General features: G+C 33.2%; 1 pseudogene; it reads right to left on the bottom strand.

Annotated features, from left to right (window-relative positions):
- Nucleotides 1-325: 325 nt before the first annotated feature.
- LOC112092021 lies at nt 326-1,717 on the bottom strand (annotated as a pseudogene).
- Between the last annotated feature and the right edge of the window lie 14,563 nt (nt 1,718-16,280).

Here is a 16,280-nt window from a genome sequence, read left to right as displayed (position 1 = left end):
AATTTTAAACACGTGTGAATCGTACGACTGCTTGGCAAAATAAATTTTTGAAAAATTATAATTTGCTCTTGCTCCAACCCTGAGTGTCGCCTGTTCTTTTGTTGGTAGCCCCTTGGATGACTATCGCTCTTCAATATTTTCTTTTACCAACTAGTAACAGGATCCGCGTATTATTACATTTTTAATCCGCATACGAGTGTTAATCCCTTTTTAAACTTGTGTGTGTTTTTTTTTTCAATGGAATTCCCATTTATATATAAAAAAAAAAAAAAAAAAAAAAAAAAAAAACAGAAGAGACTTTCTTGGACCTTTATTCATTTTTTGATCAGACTCGTAAGGAAATTGAATCTATAAGCAATGCAGTGACAGCCTCTTTAGTAACTTTCCCAACATGTGTGTAGCCATCACTGTCCTTGTAGAGGAGATCCATTACTCTTGAAAAATTAAGAACTCGAATTAGGACTAGGCTTAGGCACATTAACTGTTGGCTTAAGGAGCTCTCGGTTTAAATCTTTCCACGCCTAATCCACTTGTTTATTCAATTCATCGTATGCCTCTTGCTCTGACACTCCGTATTGCTTTGTGTAGCATTCAACAGATGATGCTACATGTCTTCTCTCTCATTCAGACTGTGAAGGGAAAAAAAATGATCATATTACTTATTAGGTGACCGAGAATTCTTTGAACACATGAAATTTTGATAACAAATATTTGCACCTATTGGATCAGGACGTGTTCGCTTCACATGGAAGGAACAGTAGAGAAGAGTTGTGTTTCTCTTTCTCATTTTTAGGGATTTCTTTTTCTTATTAACCTTACAAATTCTCGAATAACAGCTTAGTGGGTCCACAAATGAGAAAAAGAAATATCAATTTTACCACCGCTTTGGTCTTGTTTCTAATAATGAAAGCCAACTTTACTTGTGTAGTCTTGATAACTTCATAAATATTAAGCCAATAATTATTTAATTTTGTAAATGATATTTAAAATTTGCATTGATGAGTTTCCTATTTATAAGTATTGTACTAAGCCCCAGGAAGAGAATTGGAGCACTACAAAGAAAATCAACGAATTCTTTTTTACTTATTCATTAATTACTTTCTTTCCAATCTCATTATCTATTTCTCATTATATCTCAATGTTTCAATAGTCTACTAAAATGATTTTTTGAAAGATTTACCGAACTTACCCTTAAGAGTACACTTGTCTTGATTTTTACCTCTTACTCTTGATTAATATAACTATTCGACTAAAAGGATATTAATTAAAAGTAAGGGTAAAAATCTAGACTCATGTATTCTAAAATGGTATCTATCTCATTTTTTCATAATTTTTTTTCTCGAAAATGACAAAAAATGATTTTTTGTCATTTTTTCAGAAACAAAAAAAAAAAAAAAAAAAAAAAAAAAAAAAAAAAAAAAAAAAAGATTTTGGTCAAGGTGACCTTCCGTTTTGATGTATACCTACCTTGTGAGAAACAAATGTCATCCATGAGCCGAGAAATGATTGTTGAAGCTCTAACAATTTTTGGGTCATTAAACGCCCACTCAAAGATGTCTTTGGTCACAATCTCTCCCATTCCAAGTAAAGACGTGATTGTGAGCACGGAATAACCACTAGAATGCAGTGCATCATGCAAATACTCTTCTAAAGTTGGAATGTAATCTTGGCCTAGCGATCTAGCTTCTTCAAAGTAAGCTCGAGTTAATTTCTTCATCTGAGACAATTTTTATAACACAAATTAAAACATTGAACTAGAGTAGAAGAATTTAACAAATTATATTAGAAGCAAATAGAAAGCTAGTCCCATTATTTATGTACCGCTTCTTTTGCATAGGGGATTCGGTAATTTTTCTTCCTTTTCCATCTCTTCCTCTAATTATTTGTAAACGTTCAAAAGTGTTCGGTAAATAAGTTGCAAATACCCCGGGAGTTGATCCGCGAAATCAATATCCCACCTGGAAAATAATTGCTTGCTATTAATCAAGATGACTAATATATATTAAACTTTTACTGACTTGAGCTTCGTCTTAAAAGATCAACAGGATACAATTATATTTTTTATTCATACAGCACAATTAAAGTCTTTTCTCTCACATATATTCTTACTCAAATATATATATATATATATATATATATAAAAGATAAATTTTCAATAATTATGTTTTCATATCACCTATAGAAATTTAATGAGTGTGATAAGAATCTAATCTGATTAATTGCTCAACTACCCAATTTATTAAAACCGTACTCTAATCAAAGTACCACGCAGTTGAAACAATAATATCCACCGATGGTTAATATGAGTATAGACATATTAGGGTCAGATTTGTTTAGTTAAAACTGTGTTAATTTTGTTTAGTTAAAACTATGCAGTTTTTGAAATCTGCGTTTTACTACATCTTAGGGTCAGATTTTGAAAATCTGTTCTTCACGACAATTCTTCGTCTCGTCAAGATCTAAAATTGTCATTTTTAGAGAAAACTGAAATTCATCCTCTAGAGGCCTTGTTTGGCTGAAAACAGTGGCTGCAGTTTTTTTCCCGAAACTGTGTTAGACAGTCTGTCCCGTTTTTACAAAATGGCTTAAAACTTACATTTGGAGTTAAAATTGGGTTTTGTCACAATCACAGAAAAACGTTCAAAACATCGAGAACCATAAGTTTTATTTAGAAATACTGAAAAATCTCACTCTAGGGTCCTCATTTTCGCATTCAAAGTAACCGGAAAATTTTTCCTCCAACCCAAAATAAGCAACTTAAACCAAACATAAGCACACCACATAATACTAATCCAACTAACCTCAAAACACACAAAACTAACTTAAAACTCACACACCCTAGGCTTGTCTCTGGTGCGTATCCCTTCATCAATGCTGCCAATAATCCCTTCAACTGGATGATTCTTTTGATTCTGGAGGATGGTTCTCTGGTGATTGGATCTGCAACATTAAATGCTTCTATCTCGGCTTCTGGTGAATCTGTCTCAAATGGTGTTACAACATCGTCTGTGACATTTTTTTCAATAGATTGTTTTTCAATGTCTTGATGTTCAGTTCTAACATCACTGAGAATTTCATCATCAGAAGTCATTCTAACTGCCTCCTTAAGGTCATCCACCACTACATTCGCAGATTTCATAATCTTTTGTGTTATCTTGTTATAGACTCGATAGGCTCGGCTACTAGTAGAATAACCAAGAAATACTCTCACATTACTTTTGGCGTCAAGCTTGCTGTGCTGATCCCGATCATTGAGTATATAGCACTCACTCCCAAAAATATGGAAATAGTTGAGATTGGGCTTCCTACCCTTCCAAATTTCATAGGGAGTAATCTTTGTATGCAGTCTGAGATACACCTTGTTGATTGTATAGCATGCAGTGTTCATTGCTTTTGCCCATAATTTGAGAGACAGCCTCTTGGAGTTCAGCATAACCCTTGCCATTTCTCACCGTTCTGCTGTGGTGTTTTTGGAGCAGAAAATTCATGAGCTATGCCATGCTCGTTGTAAAAATCAGCAAAAACTGAGTTTTCAAACTCCTTGCCATGGTCACTTCTGATTCTCACTATCTTTCCAATGTTGTAATCTCTTTCCCTCTTCAACCTTGTGCACAAGTTTTTGAATACTTCGAATGTATCCGATTTTTCTTTTATGAAGTCCACTCGTGTACCGAGAGTAGTCATCTACACACACAAACACATATCTCTTTCCAGCAATACTCTCCACCTGCATTGGCCCCATAAGATCCATGTGGAGCAATTCAAGAACCCGTGTCGTAGAAATCTGCTGCAACACCTTGTGCAACACTTTCTTCTGTTTGCCGATTTGACAAGGTCCACAAATTCCAGTAGACTTTGGTTTCAGCTTGGGAATTCCTCTTATAGCTCCAATGCTAACAATCTTCCTTAGATTTCTGTAATTCAAATGGCCAAGTTTTTTATGCCAAATTTTGGTTTCATCCATAATTGTCTTGTAACACGCTACCGGAGATATCAACATGTAACAATTATCCGTCGATCTTGATCCATGCATAACACATTTTTCAGACTTGTCAAATAATAGACATTTGTTCTTGGAGAACTTCACATGTAGATCTTGATCGCACAGTTGACTGATACTAATCAAGTTTTCTTTTAATCCTTGAACAAGAAAAACATTCTTTAGTCTTGAAAAGCCATCTACATCCAACACTCCTTTTTGAACTCTTCTTTTGACACCATCACCAAACGTCACATGTCCTTTAGTGCAGGTTCGAGCATTTTTCAAAAACTTGCTTTCTCCTGTCATATGCTTGGAGCAACCGCTATCGAAATACCATGAGTCGACTGAACTTGCTTTCAAGGAAGTGTAAGCCACGTGACATACTAGATCAGCTTTTCTTACCCACACACGACGAGTAGTTCTGTTTCTTGCGAACGTTTTCCTTGTAGGACTTGATGAGATACGACCCATACCTTTTCTAAGATCGTTAAGGTATTTATAGCACCGTGGTCTGATGTGTCCCAGATAGTTGCAATAGTGACAAATGGGAATAGACCTCCTACGTCGCTGTTGAAAACCTGAAACATGCTTTTTGACCACAGGTTGTGGTTCCTGAGTGGCTTGTCCTTCACAAAAACTGTTTTGGACGTAGAGCATTCTCCAGAATATCCAGGTCCATGATGATTACCATTGGCTTTTTCCATAGTCAGGATATGATCCAATTGGAAGTACCCATGTTCATCTTCTTTAACGTCTTCTGTGCATGCTCCAGTTCAGCTTTCATCTCAGCCTCTTTCCTCTCTTTTTCACCAAACAACAATTCAAGATTATCCATATTTCTTCTCATATATTCTTTTTCTCTAAGAAGATCATTCACATGATCCTCCAAGGCCTTGTTCAGTTTGCATACTTTAATCCATTTTTCAAACATGGTTTTGTATGCTTCCTGTATTGCATCTTCTGTGAGTTCTTCACCGTCACTGCTGTAATCCGATTCTAAATCAAACTCATTTTTTTCTTTAATAGCTGATTCTGTCGCGGTAGTTGTTGTAACACCATCTGCAGCACCACTAGTGACACCGTCGGCTGAAGCACTTTCATCAGTAAAAACATTAAAAGCAACATAGTTGCTCACGTGATCACTTCTTCTTGGCTCCCTTCTGATTCCTCGTCACTCCAAGTTGCATTGAAAGACTTCTTTTTCTTCTTAAGGGTGTTGGCGCATTCGGCTTGAATGTGCTCGTATCCATCACACTCCCGACATTGGATACCTCTGTTCTTTGTCTTCAGGTCCATGTTATTTGCTGTAGATTTGTTCCTTTGAGGGTTGCTGGTGGTGGCGTAATTGGTGTTTCGATTGTTGATGTTGCCAAAACTTGGTTTCCGGTTCTTCTTGTTGAATTTTTTCATTACTTTGTTGAAGTTTTTCGTCAATAGAGCAAGAGATTCTGCCAAGTTTTCATGATCATCCGAATCTTCTTCATGATGAGGCTTTTGTACCTCAGCTTGCAAGGCTATCTCTTTCTCCTTCTTGTCTTCATTCAAGTTCATCTCAAACGTGCGTAGAGAACCCATTAGCTCATCAAGTTTCACGGTTTGAATATCCTTGGCTTCCTCGATTGCAGTCACCTTGTAAGCAAATCTCCGTGGAGGAGATCTCAGAGCCTTCCTCACAAGTTTCTCCTCTGATATTTTCTCACCGAGAGCAAATGCCTCATTGGCTATATCACACAATTTTGAGTTAAACATAGAAATTGTTTCATGTTCTTGCATCCGGAGATTCTCAAACCTTGTAGTAAGGATTTGAAGTTTTGAGAGCCTCACAGCAGTATCTCCCATGCATTTTTGGCTGTTTCACACGTTGAAATGAGCTTGAATTGGTTCGCATCTACCCCGTTGAAGATAGCATTCAACGCTTTGGAGTTGTTGTTTGCCAACTTGTCCTCTTCGGTTGACCAAGTAATTTCGGGCTTCAATATCTCATTCCCTTCAGAATCCTTTGTAACTGGATGCTCCCAACCAGTTAAGATAGCTCCATGCCCTTTCATCAATAGCTTTGATGAACGCCTTCATACGTGCTTTCCAGTATGAGTAGTTGGAACTGTCTAGGAGGGGAGGACGTGAAACTGAGCCGCCTTCTTTTAAGAAATCCATACCTGCAGTAACAGACCAATTCCCAAAATCTCACCAAACAAACGGTTAGTATTAAAAAACAAATACTAATCTCTTCAAAACCGCTCTAATACCAATTGTAAGGTCTGTTTTTGTCGCTGGTGTCACAGAGAGTGTTATAACACTTTGTTGTAACACTGTTTTAACAGAATATCGGAAATTAAACTAGCAAAACAACAATGCAGGAAAATGTAGAAATATAAAAACACCAGAAAATGGTATCGCAGTTCGGTGCGCACACCTACTCTTGTAAGTTCAAAAGATTACAAGAGACCGAACGGTCTTACACACTCAACGACTCCCTCCTTGACGATGTTGCCGTTGCCTAGAATCTCCTTAGAAGACTTGATCAGGGAGCACCACTCGACTTGATGGGTTCCTCCCGAAACCAAAGAAATCTTCTCCCGAAGAACCAATTCAAAAGTGTTCTCACAATCCGTCGCAACACATCAAGTGACTCTTAACATTACAATCTCATACTCACATGAACACGCACCCTATGTGTTTTCAACACTCTTTTTCCCAAATAACCTTCCGCACAGGCTAAGTTTTTGCCGTACCACATAATCCCAAAAACCTCACCAAGCTTGAAGATTTTACGAGCCATTCATCCCCCAAAGTCAACTCTTCAATCTCTGCAATCAAATCAAAACCTTTGCTGTGGCACCGGACTTTCCTTAAGGAACTCACCTATTTGCTGTGCCAGCCAAGTTTAGAACCAATTTGCCAAAAATAGTTTTCAACTAATTTGCCAAAAATAAGCCAATCACAAATTGCACTAAGTTCTCCCCCTTTTGCTATATTTGCTTTGTTGAGTGTTCTAGAATATTTTTCAGTCTCTCTCTCTCTCTCTTTCTTTTGTAATTTATACTTGAACTTTTACTGAGTTTGTAGATTTCTTAGATTTACAATTTCGTTGGGCTTGCAAAGTGCTTGAAAAATATTTAAGGAGAAAGTCGACGTTATTTTATCATTTTATTGTTGTAAATCATACTATTTGTCGATTTTCAGATTTTTCTGGACCATTTAGGTATGAATTTTTATGTATACTGTAGAAATGCATCAATGAAACTAAAACATAGGGGGGAACAAGAAGATGTAGAAAAGCTGCATTCATTTTTGTAACTTCACTGTATTGTTCATCAATATCTTGAATAAATATAGAATGTGTTATGTCTGAATAATTCATCTCTCTCATCCTCTCTTTTTTGATTATTCTTCATGAGGTTTCTATAATGAATTATAATGAAGTTTGTATGAGTAAATTAAACTTGGTAATATATTCAAATTTGAATAAGTATATTGAACCACAGCGCTATTAGGGATTCAAAGCATGTGACTGTATACACACATACAGGAGCATTTTTGGTATTCTAAGTGCAATCGTTGAATCTCTGTTTGGTGCTGGGTTTTGATCTAAGTCTTTGTTTGATGTTGTTATGTGTTTGATATTTGTTTATTTTGTTCTGTAGCGGGTATGTTTCTATGGATGGATCTATATTTTTGGTGCTCTTATCTTATGGGTATATATCGATTGATGTTTGAATCTTTGCAAATATCCAATCTTCCAACTGCTCAGCAATTTACTTAGGTTACTGACTTTCAATTTTACTTTTTCCTTCTATTATTAAAGAATAACATACTTTGCTGTTGGCTGCCCCTTCATTTGCTCAATACCTTTAGTGTATTGACAAAGCTGGTCTATAAAACTACGAATGTCTCGTTAAGGAAATAGATTCACGTATGAACATCTACTTTGGCATTACGAAGGGTTATTTTATTTATTTATTCTTGGCTAAAGATCCTTGAGGTGTTGTTTGTCATTAATCGAGAACAGAAGTTATTGTGGACAATTGTCTTATACTCGTTTCAATTATTCCACCTTCAGAAAGAAAAGATTCATAATTTTACATTTAGGTTTTCAAATACAATTCTTTGCTTGGCAGCATTCTGTTATTTATATATCTTTGTTTTTAAATTCCTAAAAGTTCAGCTATTTCAAGATTTGACTTTCTAGGAATGTGCACTTTTGTTCCAATCATCATGAAGTCGTGAAACACTTCTACCTTTTGATTTTGATATTCCTTTTAAGTTTTCTTTTTTCACTAGTAATTTACCTCGGAAATATGCAGGGTGATCACAGTCAAGACTTGCATAATTCAAAGAAAGATGACTTTGAATTCTTAAGAATCCAGGAACATAGTTTGACAGAGCATGTATACGTTTTAACTTGTTTATGATATCAGTTGGCATTACAGATTTAAAGGCGCCATCAAATTCTCAAAATACCAAAGCTACTATTGTCACCAATGAATCAAGAAATGCCTATTTTCAAAAAAGGAGGAAAAAAAAAAAAAAAAAAAAAGAACTCAGCACATAATTAGAAGGGTGTAACGTGTAAGAATTTTAGCGACAAAACTAGAAAGATATAGAAGCATAGTAAACAGGACGAGTACTACTACTTAACACTAATTCCACACATTTATATTGCAATTGCCTATTGGCAAGTGAATTAAGTCCTGGTGCAAAAAGTAATACAGCAACATATGGACACACCTAATAATAATTTTTTTCCTCTAAAAAAATAACAATAATCTTTTCTTTTTTTTTTTTCCTTTTGGCTAGGAGCATATATTCTTTTAAAACTATTAAATTATTTTTTTGGTATATATTTGGTTATTTAGTGACTTAAAAAAAAACAAAAAAGAACCTATCCGTTGGCATCTATATTTTTCTACCATATAATTGGACTTGCCCATACTCGTATCATTGCCCATATATATATGTGTGTATATATATATATATATATATATATCATTACCCACTTTAGCAACATTAGAAGGACCAGTAATCACAACCGTTGAGTTTGATTACCTAATGGTCAGAAGCCACTAACGTAGCCGACTTTAGTTTAATTTCGTTGGACATTCGTAACCAGGAGGCAGGAAATCGTATTCCACGGAATCATCACATTAAATTATTAAGAAAATAAGTTAGAATAAATACATGTCTCTATTAGTGCAACCTTAATTTCTAACAGAAATCTCTAAGACAATGAGCACGTCGAGTTATTGTCTTCCTCAGTCAAATCATCTAATTCTTAAATGGGGTGTTTTCTCTCTAGATGAGGAAGAAAGAAAACGGCCAAATGATTTAACGTATTAGGGACCATAACTTAAGTTTCTGTATGTACTGTCCCATTAGGCTCCCATTAAACCTAATTGGGTCAATATTGAGTATCCACCTATTTAGCCCATACCTAGTTAGGAGACTATTTGGCTCTCCACAATTAAACCACTTAATTAACCTAATTAATTAAATAACGTTAATATAATTATTATAAATATGTGACCCATAATTATTATTAAGAAATATAATTTACTAACATATATTGTAGGATGAAATAAGTTTTACTTACACCATCTTGACTGTAAATTAATGTTAGTGTTATATTTGATAAAAATGTGAAGTTAATATATTTAACAGGGTATTTTACCCATTTGCTTCCTTAATTTGTATGCCTTTAGCAAGTTATCCTTTAAATTTTTAATTTTAATAAGTTGCCCTTTTAATTTATAAAATTATTGCAATATATTCCATTTTGACCACAATTGTGTTAAACTAATGTCAAAAAAACATGTTAAGTGACAGCCAAAAATTTATACCAGAGCTAATAGATAAGACAAAACTTTATTGAAGACTACTATTAAACTTTTAAATTTCAGTTGTCATTTTTTTAAAAACAAAAAAAAAAAATTGAAGCCCACTGGGTTATAGCCGGTTCCATGCTTGGATGTGATGCATAAAATATATGTGGGCTAATGCTAAGCCTCTAAAAGAACTTTTACTTAGCCTAGTTTACTTCACAGATTAGAGTTATTAATTCGAGTTAAGATATGACATTTTTTTAAAGCTTTTCACTGTAATAGAAAAAGTTAGATGTGATATTTTTTGAGAGTTTTTTACTGTAAAAACTTAAAATTGAAAACTCGAATCGGTGAAATAAACGAGGCCTTAATATTTGAGATTTGATTTCACTTTCTTTTGAGCAAGAATTTACATAAGCAAGGCATGGCCAATGACATGGAAGCTTGCTTTGACATGTCAAGGGAAATTTAAGCTAAAATTATCTTAAATCATACTCTAGGAATAAGATTCATATGATAACTGGGTTTTTGTTCTCATTTATGTCTCTACTAACTGGGTTGTGGTTGTCTATCTCTATTTGGATTGTATTTGGATTCATGGTTTTTTTTTTTTTTTTTTTTTTTGCCTTTTTCTTGTATTTATTCATTTGCTTTTTTTTTTGTTTCTTTTTTCCTTTTTCCCAAAGGATGCTTTATACTTAAATATTTTGAGGATGTGCATTCTGGAATAACTTTTTCCCATTTGCTTCTATTATAATAATTTCTTTCTGTTCCTACTAATTATTTCTTTTTTCTTTGTCTATGATTAGTGCATGAAAATACACTCTAAATACTGCTTTTGATTTATATAATGTAAAAATATTTAAGCTTTAATTAAACAATTCTATTATTTTTATTCATAATATTTTTAATTAGAATTTGTATAGTTTTTGCTTAATTATTTATAGATGAAAGCAGTGTAAAAAGCTATACAAGAAAAAGCCATGAAAGCCATATTTTCGAGCCTTCAGTCGAGCCACACGAGCCAGAGGGAGAGCCGCGTCAGCCCAATGAGCCATCAAGCCAGCCACGCGTGGGCCCCATCAGTCAGTGCAGAAATCCGCGCTCGTTCCTCCTGCCGTCTCGCGCCTCGCGCGTCACCAGCACGCAGTCCTCAGAGAGCGCGTTTCTTCCACGCAGCCATCAGCGCGCGTCCAACGTTTTCCTCGTGTGGGTCTCGCTCGACAGTGCCAGCCTGCCTTTCCTCTCAGCGCGCACCAGCTGTCCTCCACTCTGCCCGTGCCAGCACACTCCAACGAACTCGCGTGCGACACGTGGCGCGTTTTCTCCTCACTGCCAATCAAGCTTCGACATGTGTCTCTTCTGTGCTGAATCCGAATTCCTTCCCCAAAAATTAGACTAGATTACCTGATTTCTTTCTCAAATCAAATATATGATTTTTCCTAATTTATGTGTAATTTTATTTTGTTTCCTTTTCTTTTGTAATTTTCTAGTTTTACTATTTATTTCCTTTTTGACAGGCAACCTTTGAACACTATAAATAGAGAGGTTGGCCTAAGGTTTTTAGAGGTTTTTTTATTCAGTTTTCTGTCGTCTTGTTGTCAGTCTCATATTTTCTCTTTAGAACTTGTGAGAATGTTTTGCAAGCTAGGCTAGAGTTTTCTTGGTGAGATTAGAGATGAACTTCTGTTAAGCGACTCAATTCGGGGTTTTGATTCTTTGTGCTGTAAAGTTCAACATCTGAATGAATTAAATCTCATTTATTTTTGTCTTACTTTTCAAAATATTGTGTGTCAATTTTTATATAAGTTCAGTCACGCTTTTCTTATGTAATTCTGTCATGCAATGTTTTGTTATTCAAATTATTTTACAAATTGTCTTTTACTGCAATATTGTCAGATTGATATATTGTCGATTTTAGATAACTCGTAATAATAATATTTTCCTTTCTCCTTTTTTTTTTTTTTTTCCTCTTTCTTTTATTTATTCAATTTTGCTTTTTTTTTTGTTTCTTTTTTCCTTTTTCCCAAAGGATGCTTTATACTTAAATATTTTGAGGATGTGCATTCTGGAATAACTTTTTCCCATTTGCTTCTATTAAAATAATTTCTTTCTAATTGTTCCTACTAATTATTTCTTTTTTCTTTGTCTATGATTAGTGCATGAAAATACACTCTAAATACTGCTTTTGATTTATATAATGTAAAAATATTTAAGCTTTAATTAAACAATTCTATTATTTTTATTCATAATATTTTTAATTAGAATTTGTATAGTTTTTGCTTAATTATTTATAGATGAAAGCAGTGTAAAAAGCTATACAAGAAAAAGCCATGAAAGCCATATTTTCGAGCCTTCAATCGAGCCACACGAGCCAGAGGGAGAGCCGCGTCAGCCCAATGAGCCATCAAGCCAGCCACGCGTGGGCCCCATCAGTCAGTGCAGAAATCCGCGCTCGTTCCTCCTGCCGTCTCGCGCCTCGCGCGTCACCAGCACGCAGTCCTCAGCGAGCGCGTTTCTTCCACGCAGCCATCAGCGCGCGTCCAACGTTTTCCTCGTGTGGGTCTCGCTCGATAGTGCCAGCCTGCCTTTCCTCTCAGCGCGCACCAGCTGTCCTCCACTTTGCCCGTGCCAGCACACTCCAACGAACCCGCGTGCGACACGTGGCGCGTTTTCTCCTCATTGCCAATCAAGCTTCAACATGTGTCTCTACTGTGCTGAATCCGAATTCCTTCCCCAAAAATTAGACTAGATTACCAGATTTCTTTCTCAAATCAAATATATGATTTCTCCTAATTTAGGTGTAATTTTATTTTGTTTCCTTTTCTTTTGTAATTTTCTAGTTTTACTATTTATTTCCTTTTTGACAGGCAACCTTTGAACACTATAAATAGAGAGGTTGGCCTAAGGTTTTTAGAGGTTTTTTTATTCAGTTTTCTGTCGTCTTGTTGTCAGTCTCATATTTTCTCTTTAGAACTTGTGAGAATGTTTTGCAAGCTAGGCTAGAGTTTTCTTGGTGAGGTTAGAGATGAACTTCTGTTGAGCGATTCAATTCGGGGTTTTGATTCCTTGTGCTGTAAAGTTCAACATCTGAATGAATTAAATCTTATTTATTTTTGTCTTACTTTTCAAAATATTGTGTGTCAATTTTTATATAAGTTCAGTCACGCTTTTCTTATGTAATTATGTCACGCATTGTTTTATTATTCAAATTATTTTGTAAATTGTCTTTTATTGCAATATTGTCAAATTGATATATTGTCGATTTTGAATAACTTGTAATAATAATATTTTCGGTGTCAACATAGAGATTTAATTTATTCGGTCCTTTTATTTTGTGAATCAAAACTTGAATTGGTGAACGAAACATTAGGGATTATCGACACCTTACCGTTTTTGTTATTACATTTCTTCCACACAAATCTTATCTACTTTTTATTTGCAACAAAAATCTCAAAAACTCTTATTTTTCTTTATTTCACTTTTCTCTAATGCTCTTATTCTGTTAGTCATTCTTGTTATTTTGTTATCTCTCTGTAGATACGACCGTCCTTCTGTGTTACAATTGACCGCTTGTGAACATCACTTTTGGGCGTTAATCAGTCTATAATTCAATTTTTATGTGCTTTTTGAAATATTTTTTCTTACTGCTTGCTCCCATAAAAATAAATTTATTTTAAATATGTCTACGTTTAATTTTTAGTGTAATCAATATATCAGAGTTGATCCTTATAAATATTTTATGTGCTTTTTTAAAATATTTTTTCTATCTTCATGCTCCCAAAACAATTAATTTATTTTAAATGTGTTCCTGTTTAATTTGTTTTTATGTGTTATCAATATATCATAAGCGACCCTTATAAATATTTTTTCCCTTTAATTGGCCTACTGAAACATTTTTTTCTCAATAATGAAATTTAACAAAGATTACCATGAAAATAAATTAAATAGTTTTTTTCACACAGCCCTTACAACTATTATTTTCTCATGATACCATTTCTCTAATTTGTTCTTGTCGTAATCTTTCTTAAATATGTATATATTGGAACTTTTTTTTATGTGGTCCTCTCAACTATTATTTTTCATTTTTATTGTCTAATTAATTTTATTACAGATATGTCTGCTAAAATATTCTTTTCATACATGTCCGACGTGTATATACATACGTAATATTCAACCAAAATACACGATTTGATCAAAACATCTATACATACGTACATATATAAAAGAGTCAAACTACCTTCATCATATATATATATATATATTTTTTTTTTTTTTTGTTCTTCTCTTGATTTGTTTTTGCTTTATTTTTTTTTTCTTTTCGTTAAAGGCTCTTTTATAGTTTGATATTTTGAATAAAAAATCTATACATAAATGCATACATATCTTTACTTACATTCTGAAGGACAATCCACCCCTAGATTATCTTTTCTCCTACTAATGTAATGTGCGTTTATTAATTTTATTTTATTTTTGTTTTCACCGTTTTTTTTAACTTTTAACTTCCCACCCTTTTTTATGCTTTCCTCCCTTTCCCCTCTCCCCTTTCTCTTTTTGTGACCCTTTTTTATTTTATTTTATTTTTTCATTTTTTATCTTTTTTATCATCTCATACATTTTCATTTTTCATTTTTTTTTTCAAATTGAACCTTATAAATTTATTTTTCTCTCTAATTCCCATTGAAATAATTTATTTTTATACATATCCTGTCTAAATTCTTTTAAAGATTACTAATAAGTGGTAGATTCCATTGTCCCTTTGTCTTGGGCCTTCTTTTTTGTACTTTTGTTTTTTTTTTCTTGTCCCTTCTTTTTGTTTTTTATTTAACTCTTTTGGTCTTCATTTTTGTTTCCTATTACTTTTACTCTTTTTTTTCGTTGCTTCCCCTAACATTATTCAGAAAAGTTATTTAACAAGTACACATGAAAAAATTATTTAGGAGAGTTTCGAGAAAATGTTTTAGGTAATTAAAAAATATACTTTTTAGATATATATATATATATGAAAATATTTTCTTTAAAACAAATCTAATACGATTTATGGGTCAAATAAAGACAATGCTATTAATTTTTTTTATCACATACGAGATATAAACTAGTATATATAAAAGAGTTAAAGTCTGTTCCGTCCCTCGTCTACCTTTGTTAAGGCATTGTTTCTTCTTTTTCTTTTCGGTTTTTTTTTTTTTTTTTTTTTTTTTTTTTTTTTTTTTTTTTTTTTTTAACATTTTCTTTATTGAAAAGACTCTTTTCAACAGAGATGACGTTCTAGTATCATGCTTGTTTGTTGTAGCACTGACATCCAAACAAATACAAGGTATATTCAACCTATATAGAGATGAAGTTCATCATGCTTGTTTGTTATAGCATTGAAATCCAAACAAATACAAGGTATATTCCACCTATATTTTGTGTACGTTTCTATTATTTAGTTTTAAATCTCTATTTTGGGGCAAGTGTCTTCCATTTTTTTTTTTATTTTTTTTGAAATCCAAATCCAAGATTTTTTATTTCCACTTCTTCTTTCGCTTCTTAACCTTAAACTGAGAAACGACAAAAGATTTATGACGATTCTACCATTTCTTATTCCTTTTTGTCTTTTTTCTAGCTTGAATTTAGAGTTCTCACTTGGAGCTTCAATTTGCTCAAATATTTTAATGTTATGGTGATGCTTAACTAATTAACTTATCAATTTCACTCACCTCAACAGAGACTTCCCATAGTTTTTGTTTATTTTTTGTGACATTATGAAATAGACTATAAATGATTCATTTGGCTTCGCCGTCTAGAGTTTGGAGGAAATTATATTTGCTTTGTTTGGTGTTCAAGAATATTTTTCAGTCTCTCTCTATCTTTTTTTTTTCTTTTTTTTTTTTTTTTGTAATTTATACTTTTACTAAGTTTGTAGATTTCTTAGATTTACAATTTCGTTGTGCTTGCAAAGTTCTTGAAAAATATTTAAGGAGAAAGTCGACGTTGTTATTTTATCATTTTATTGTTGTAAATCACATGATTTGTCGATTTTCAAATTTTTCTGGGCCTTTTAGGTATGAATTTTTATGTATATTGTAGAAATGCATCAATGAAACTAAAACATAGAGGGGAAAAAGAAGACGTATGCTTAGTTTGGTATTATTTTTTATTTCTAAAATCAGCTTTTGTTTGTAGCAGAAGCTGATTTTAGTGTTTGGTAAATCTTCTCAAAAGTGCTTTTGAAGATTTTTTTCAGAATCTACAGCCAAAATTAGAAACAGCTTCAAGATAACTTTAGCTTTTAGATTGTGCAGGAATCAACATAGTACGATTAATGAAACTTTTATAATACCCATAATACCCCTAATAAATTTGAAATTTACAATTTTTTCAATCTAAAATTGAGACTCGTAATATAATAAAATAAAATATAATATAATAATAATATTGTAACAAATAATATCATAATTATATTAATAACTCTAATATTATTATATTATCATGTA

The sequence above is a fragment of the Morus notabilis genome, unplaced genomic scaffold (genome assembly GCF_000414095.1).
Source record: "Morus notabilis unplaced genomic scaffold, ASM41409v2 Scaffold372, whole genome shotgun sequence".
Taxonomy (NCBI): domain Eukaryota; kingdom Viridiplantae; phylum Streptophyta; class Magnoliopsida; order Rosales; family Moraceae; genus Morus; species Morus notabilis.
This window is presented reverse-complemented; position numbering and strand designations above follow the sequence as displayed.